The sequence below is a fragment of the Ruditapes philippinarum genome, unplaced genomic scaffold (assembly GCF_026571515.1).
Source record: "Ruditapes philippinarum isolate M1 unplaced genomic scaffold, ASM2657151v2 ctg937_1_1_1_1, whole genome shotgun sequence".
NCBI classification, from domain to species: Eukaryota; Metazoa; Mollusca; class Bivalvia; order Venerida; family Veneridae; genus Ruditapes; species Ruditapes philippinarum.
This window is the reverse complement of record NW_026861665.1, coordinates 375,481-384,348: the sequence shown is the minus strand read 5'-3', so window position 1 is coordinate 384,348 and position 8,868 is coordinate 375,481. Positions and strand designations below refer to the sequence as shown.

Below are 8,868 nucleotides of genomic sequence, written 5' to 3'. Positions count from 1 at the left end.
TATTCATTGTCTTAGTTAATGTCAACGTCTACATGAAAATTATGTCACTTTGCATAGGACGCTGCGCCTTATTCTATCTCATGTTTTAAAATCATTCAAGTGACTAAGATATATTCAAATCTTCATACTTATTTTGTTCTTGGCTATCTTTCAAAAAATTGATTAGTATCTTATTCCATTATGATATAACATATTTTTGATGTTATTTGCCACAATATAATTATTTTATCTCATATTTTTTCAACTATCACTCTTAGTTTAATTGTATTCACTAAAATTTGTACCAACTATTTTTGCACTATCCTGACCTCTATGTAAAACAAAGATAAACAAGGGCATGCCACTTGAAATGTCTCTAAAGCTCGGCTTAGTGAAGGATCCATTACATTTGTTGCTGTTGCGTTCATTAACGCCACCTTTCCTTGTAAATCTTGTTTTCCATTTTTTACATTGAAGGCATGGTAACTGTAGTCTTACAAGTTTTACAAAAATTAGAAACATTAAGAAGCATTTATTTATATCTTCAGTATTTCCTATTGTTTTAAAAAGCATCCATGAATAAATGACAAAGATAAAGACACAACCGTCAATTTTCTAAATTGAACTATCTAGTTATCAACATAGTGTTTAAGCATTACAAGTAGTCCTAATGTGCCACAAGTTATGCCAATATCCATCCAATGAATGACAGAATTCATGACCGGACATGACCTTGAAAATATTTATATGAAATGAAATATGACCTTTATAATGTATGAAATCTTACTTTATGCGACAATTCTTTTCTCACTCAAGACAAATTGTTTCAAAATACCACGTATTTATTCTATGCTCTCGCTGAATAACATTTATATAGACTGGACATGGCCACAAATGCACTCTCATATCATGACTTTTGAAATACAAGTGTGACCTTGGAACATTTGTCCGCTACATGTCGTCTTACAAAGAGGCGCCATATTTATCCCAAATGATTTGTAATTCATCCTGGATGACAAAATCGTTAATTAGACTTATTAGACACTTTAAGGAAATATTTTGTTCGAAGTGAAAGTATGATTTTGTCTTTGATTTACATCATCAGCTGGGTTTTACATGTGACTCATTGTCCCAATGTGCCATATATTTATGCAGAATTATTTCAAAAGGCATCAATTAATGAGAAAGTTATAGATCGGACACAATCATCTTGTAACTTTTATATCATGATTTATGATATAGAAGTTTAACTGTAGACATAAACCTGCTTGTGCATGACACAACCTTTTCAAATTACACATTTACGCAGTTATTGTCGTTCAAGGACGGCGGCATATACAATTTACAAGATTAAAATATTTTTACCCGTACACCCGCCTGCTCGCGGTCAATCAAAATAGATAATTTAATAACACATGATAACAAAATAAATGACAAAAGTCCTAAACCACCATGTTCTTGTCGGGTTACCTATATAAGCAAATGAAATACTATCCTCATGCACGAAGCTCGGCATTAGTATGTAGGGGCTTCTATGGGATAAACACCACATGGAATATTTCTCCCACAAGAAGAATCATTAACTCTATTATTCAGGAAAGTAGTCTATTTCATGAAAAAAAATATTTTTCGAATGCCAGCCTGGATGGCGATTCCTATATTACTTTTGGAAATACTAAGACTTTTTTAAATATCAGGTCGTGCATGAAAAATTGTTGACCGGGTTCCCAACTAATGAACTTTTACAAAATTGTCTTTCTTGATAGACATAACCCTGATCTTTGGACTGTTGAATTGGCTCTCATATTGGCACTACACGTCCCAGTACATGTTCTTGCGCAATTAACATTGACATAAGAAATAACCAAACATTTTCATGGTATCCTTGTTTGAAGATTAAGTAATAATATAAAGTACATCATTTCTCAATCCGTTATAGGCCGTATATTTATGCTTAACTATTTCAAAAACTATCTCTTAATGACAGAATACTAAAATGCACATCTTTTTTCAAGCACTTTCAAGTCTAACTTTAGGAGTTAATCTTCATACCTGGGTCTTTCTTATGACATTTAAGTAGGCCCCCTCAGAGCGATACAAATCAAATTTTAGAAAAAACATCGCAATATTTTAAGAGAATGCATTGTATTCTTAGAAGTATAAAAATAACATCTAAATGGCAAAGTAAACGCAAAATTATATGACTCATTTACGTTGTATTAGGGTATAAATTGTGACCTTTTTGCACCATAAAGTTTGTAGTTTTAATGGATGTTTTTCAAAGTATGCGCTTGATAGTCTTAATAAGTATCACTGCACTTCTAATAAAAGAAAACATGCCTAGTTAAATGCCTTCTTGAGCTTGTTTACTTTAATTATAATACAGTGAATAAAACGTAGGAAAATGTCAGCCATTTTGAAATCCAAGATGGCTGATGCAATAAATTTTATTGTTTTTGCATCTATTCTTCTCGTCAACACTTCAGCAGACTAAAATTAACAAAGCCTTAAATTAAAATGCCAAACAAATGTGTATATATCTCGCCTATGGGAGAATTAAAGTAAAATTAAAAAATTCAATGGCGGCCATTTTGAAATTGATTTTTTAAGGTCAAGGACTAAAAATACAGCCGTGGTAGAGCAAAAAATGAATTCAGCGTACTCGAAATAGGTAAGTAAGCCCAACTACCTGCTTGTACTAAAAAATGCCGTTAGGATGAACATTTTCCCAAAATCAAACCAGTCTATAATTCTTGAGCCCCTTAAAAAGACTTTTGCATGACTTCAATTCCTTAGGACGACATTAATAAGTTTTGTCAACAGGTAAATTCCGACTGTGACATCAGCTTAATTGGTTGTAAAACCATATTAAACCATATAAGTTGTTCCAAATCCTTATTGAATGATTACTGCTATGAGCAGACGACTTTTATACTTCATAAATATTACGATGCCTTTAAAAGTAAAATAAAATGTCAAAATATCGACCTTCCTCAGCAAAGCAGTCATGTTTCGGTATTGGTACCTTAATAACTATAGTTCTTATCTATAAGCATTTTATCATCTTTTCAAAAAATCATTTAAAATGGACCGCCACTCAAACTTATGTCTAAACATAATATGTGTACCAATAAGGACAAAATACCTTGCTGTAATTGCCGCATCGAGTTAACAAAGTATTGAAACAAAATCGATCAAATATGGCTTAGTATCATTTTCAAATATTCTTTAAAGTGTGACCATGTTAACCGACTCTATTATGCTTGTTCCTTTTTAATGAATTGTCACGGAATTTGTTTTACATATGAGCATATGATATTAAATAATTAGTTGTCCTTTATATTTTTTTCCGACAACAATTTATAAGATATGATAAAAAGTAGGCGACCATTTAGCATTTCGTTGAAGTGTATCTCTACAACAAATGATACTAGTATTGTAACTCACTAAAAATGTTCAATTAAATTACCCTTATTTTAAGAAACAATATCAAGAAAGGGCAAATGTCATTTCCTTTTCTAAGAAAAATAGTTCGTAAATGCTTGTCGACACAGTAAAGGTCATTTGGTAACTTTGAAAGTTTTCTTGAGAGTGTTCCTACGTGGACTAACTCAGGCACGAGGTGAAACGCGAGTAGAACCACATTTAAAATGTAGTCATGCAAAAACTCAACCAAATAATTTCGGAGCGGAAACTGCACACAATCAGTATTACAAACAAAACCACGACTGTTTTGTTTGTTTCGCGGAAACAGATGAACCATTGACTGTATTATACTGTGTAGCAATTGGACAGCCAAGCAACCAATTTGCAAAGAACTATAAACACTGGAATGGTCTGTTAAGGGTGGCACTTGTTCTTACTGATTAACAAACACGGTTCTTTACAACAAACAAGGAATTCTAATATGAAGTTTTTATTAAACATAGTTATGAGAAGTTGATGACAATAGATTACTACATGTATATACTAACTGATTACTTTAGTACATACGTTTGACAGCAGAAAAGCTTCATGAATGAGGTATTTTTTAATTGTAAAAACGAAAGAAATCATCAAAATACAAGACTGAGGTAACATAGATACTGTGTATATATATAATATATAGAAATTAAACATCGTAAAAGAAATTTACTACTTATCCTGAACGAATTTTATGAGGAAAACAAAGACAAACTTAGACTGGTAATTGACAAACAATTAGTGAATGGTTAAATATACGGTAACTAAACAGAAATGTTAATATATAGCAACCTGTTACATAATTTGATCTAAATGCTTGATTGTGTACAATGATGTTTCCATATTTAAATTATTTTCCTCTCTCCATAAATTTACCTTCAATTTCAGGATTTTTAAGCAAAATTATAATCATATTCATTATTTTCCTTGGATAAAAATATCATTTTTCCATTATTAAACATGAAATGCTGGTTTCTTTAAAGTTTTGGTTAAGTATTCTAAAACAGTATATTTTATGTATTGTTCAGACAAAAAATAAAGAAAATAAAGATAATGTTTTAAATAGTTCTATAAACAAGAAATTGTTTACCACTGTCTGTTGATGCAGCTTTTGAAAACACTATTCAGTTTGTAACATTTCACTTTACAGAAAGAAAAACCATCACAGTTAAATAACCATCAACAGATAACAGTGGTAAACACTTCCCAGCAAACACCCGACGTTGACCCAACGTTGGATCAACGTTGAATTTTGGTCGCGACGTCGGTGACCTTCATACAACGTCAAATCAACGTTGAATCCCCGACGTCTAACAGACGTTTCATTTTGACGTCGGCTCGACGTCGGGTTTTGGTCGGTAATCTGACAATAGGTGAATTTAATTTATGAAACCAATATATATATATAAATGAAAGCATAAACAGCGAGAATTTTAAGTTTAAGTTTAGAAAGGGAACATTATATATTTATTTTCTCCATCAAAACAACAGTATCACGTGGGTGGCTAACGTACGATATTCGATAGGTGGCGCTCTGTTAACGGATAGTCGCAGATCAGTATGAAATATATTTGCTCTATTTTCGTTTAAATAATATCTTATCTCCTCGAATTAGTCTAAGAAGTGTTTATATAATTTACAATGAAACTGTTATCATTTTTGAGGGCTTCATTTTATAGTGGTAAATAATTAAGTAAATTCGAATTTGCGACTTATCGGATTTGAAATTCAATTGTATTGGCGGACAAAAAAACGACGGGTTGACAGACAAAGTTGTATATTCCAAACAAAAGAAAAAGGTAGGCAAACATTATATATTGTTTTTCAATGCTTATTTACCGCGTGTTTGATTGGATTCGATGGTTATTTGATCATTGAAATGTTTGACTGGTAAAACTTAATGTAACGTGATTTCGCGAGATAAATATTTTTGTTTCCACGTAAGAACACTTTATCATTTGCTATAGAACAGTCTGTATAATCGGATCATTTTTCCCACACTATATCGCCATGCCAAATAAATGCACAATCAATGGTAGGAAATATCTTAGCAATTGAAATCAATTTAAAGTTAAGGTGATTCTGCTTTGTCAGCCATTTTTGTTTTCACTATGTGGGTCCAAAGTGAAAGTAGGCCTAAATTCATATAACAACAAAGCTCACATTGTTCTATGATGAGCCATTTGCAAGTACACTTCCAGTTCTATGTTTTAAAGACTATTTTAAACAAAAATAAAAATGATAACAATAAGAAAAATTACCTTGAATGTGCTTCATTTCTGAAGACCAAAAACATTCTGTTGCAAAGTTTTATGCACATTTCATGAATGGCAAAATCCTTTTTAAAGTCTGTTTTAGTGCCTACAAAAGCTACTTTTTGCAGCAAATACAAAAAACTTTAAAAAATATAAACCTTAGAAAAGTAGTTTATCTGACCTTGAAAAAACATGGCCACCATGACATGTGTAAAAAAAGTAGTACCATGAAAATAAACATCATTTTCCTATTTCTTGTGTACATGAAAAACAGACACACTTCACTAAGGTTAGATTTTAAAGTTTGATTGTGTTTTCATTTTACTTGTAGTTCATAAGGTTATAAATGATGATTGTTTTCTTGCACTACTTTTTTACAAAAAAAAATGGAGGCCATGTGCTTAGGACATGAGATACGGATTTATTTGGAGTTAAATTTTGAAAGATTTTTGTATTTGCTGCAAAAAATAGCTTTTGTAGGCACTAAAACAGACTTAAAAAAGGATTTTGCCATTCATGAAATGTGCATAAAACTTTGCAACAGAATGTTTTTGGTCTTCAGAAATGTAGCACATTCAAGGTAAATATTCTTATTGTTATCATTTTTATTTTTGTTTATAATTGTCCTTAAAATATAAACCTGGAAGTGTACTTTCAAATGGTTCATCATTTTAAAATAAGAGCTTTGTTGTTTTATGAATTTTGGCCTACTTTCACTTTGGACAGACTTTGTGAAAACAAACATGGCTGACAAAGCGGAATCACCTTAAATGCAGTACGTAATACTCTTATTATTTAAATGCTGGTAAATAAAATTTCCTCTTATTTCTTATCAACATGAATTTCCCTTATATGAGGGGCCAGTCATTTACACATGTATCAGATGCAGTTTGATTTGATATCTGTGTAGTTGTTAAACTACTCGTTGTTAATTGAAGTACTTTACCCATACTGTTAGCATACCATGTGTTTCTTATATTATGAAAATGATTCATGGCATTTGATACATGTAAATGATACTACTTTGGTAAGATATATCTGAAAGCACATTGTATTTGACTAGCTATCTTTTTATTAATGTAATCAAACAACAAATTATCAATCAGAAAACACATTATCATAGTTATAAATCAATAAAAGTAATAGTTTGTTAATTAGCCTGCTTATCAACAAGTTGTATGCTCGTATCATAAAACGTTTTTACACTAAGCCAGTCTGTCCTATATACACTTAGCAGACCACAGCATGCTGGGCTATAAAAATGACAGTAACATGTGAATTTCTTTGATGTTGTATGAGCATTTGTACAAAGTACATTGAATATAAAAAAATAACAATATCATTTTTTGCGGGAGTAGAATTAATTTCATTTTGGTATTTGTTATATCAGTTTTTCATGCGCTTATGAGTTAACTAAGATTAATAGTAATTGGATTTTGCCTATTGTATTAGACAAACATCCTTCCACCACATGGTTAAATTCTAAAACGATTATGTTTCGTCTTTCAGATTGTGAAAATTATGATAATTCAACATGTGTCAAAAGTTCAGGAGGAAGATGAAAATATTTAGAGGAAAAGAAAAATGAAAACCTACCAAGATTTTGTGACAGGTATATTTCAAAATATTATAGAAAATACAGTGATCTTATTACCCTTGATTTTATAATGAAATTCACGAGGCCATTTTTATCAAAATTAATAGATATATACAGTAAGTACACGAAACTACATGGTTTAAACTAAATTAAAAATAATAAGTATCTTTTTAAGTAGTTGGAGAGTTTTGTTAGAATTTCGTTTAATTATAATATGTATAAGTGATTTATTTCTTGCACTTGTAACTGATTATTTTATTTTTTTAATTTCAGAAAGTGTGATGAGATCCCAGGTTGGAGACGGTAATGATACGCTTATAGTATGCCCCAGATCGACATAGTGTAGGAGGACGAAAGAAGCTAGAATACTAATGAACATTGCTATTTATAGTTATAACAAAATATTCAGAATAGTGTTCCATTTAACATTCAGATCTAGATTCAGTTATAAAATACAAAGACAAATATACAATCAGTGAGTTGGATAGATGATTGAAAACTCCCAAACTCAGAGTGATCAGTTCAGTGGTGATATAAGAAAAAACACATGCATGGATGTTTGCTATATAAAATGTCAGTGTTAATATTCAAGAAGGATTTTGTTTATCTTATTTCTAAAACATGTTTAATTAATACATGAAGCGTTATTAAAGTACATACCGTCAAGTTTAATAGTTTCAAAAAATATTATGTAAATCTTGCATTTGTTATAGTACCACATTTCTTGTTTTGTACTTGTGATTCCGAGTATAAAATAAATTGCTAAAATCATAAGAATGCTTATTTATTAACCCTATTTAAGAGCTTCAAAATGAAAAAAAATCATATTCCAAAAGTTTTGAATGGGGTTAAATCATGGTCAGAAAATTTGGTCAGATAAGGTTGGCATATGGTCAGATAATGGTCAGAAAAGGTTGGATTATGTCCAAATAATGGTCAGAAAAGGTTGGATTATGGTCAGATAATGGTCAGAAAAGGTTGGATTATGGTCAGAAAAGGTTGGATAAAGGTCATTTTATGACGTTGTATAGACGTCGGTTTCTGACGTCTAAAAAACTTTCAAATCCAACCTTCTGCCAACGTTTACCCAACGTCAGGGTCTAACGTCAGTACAACGTTGGTACAACGTCTTTTGTTTGCTGGGTTGTTGCCTTCCCAGTCTAGAAGTTGACCAAACACCTTATTTTCTGAAGCCACTAAATATTAAAAAATGTTCCTATAGATGTTCCTAATTAAATGTCTCACTCAATTTTCATTGGTTTATTTTCATAGACAAAATGTCGGGAACCCTGAAGTAAGCATTTTTAATCAGGTTTACTTGTACATAGAAATAGAATGCTTTATGAGGTATAAATACCCGGAACCTCAGACGAATATCTGAAAAATGTAGCATTGTTTTTTTTAATAAAGCATTTTTTAATCTACAGTATGATCTATTTGTAGCACAATTCATTACAGTGAACTTAATTTACAGCATGACGAAAAGATTAAAAATATATAAGTGATTATAAAAACTCCATTTCAAAACATCAATGGCTATATATTTCTCCCTTAATTTCCATATCTATGTTTTTA

General features: G+C 31.0%; 1 long non-coding RNA gene across 1 annotated transcript; it reads left to right on the top strand.

Moving 5' to 3' along the window:
• The first annotated feature begins 4,645 nt into the window (after window positions 1–4,645).
• On the top strand, window positions 4,646–8,432 carry LOC132716449 (uncharacterized). The gene is made up of 3 exons (XR_009623807.1): window positions 4,646–5,240; window positions 7,206–7,308; window positions 7,567–8,432. It is a non-coding gene; the product is annotated as an uncharacterized LOC132716449 (long non-coding RNA).
• Window positions 8,433–8,868: the final 436 nt, after the last annotated feature.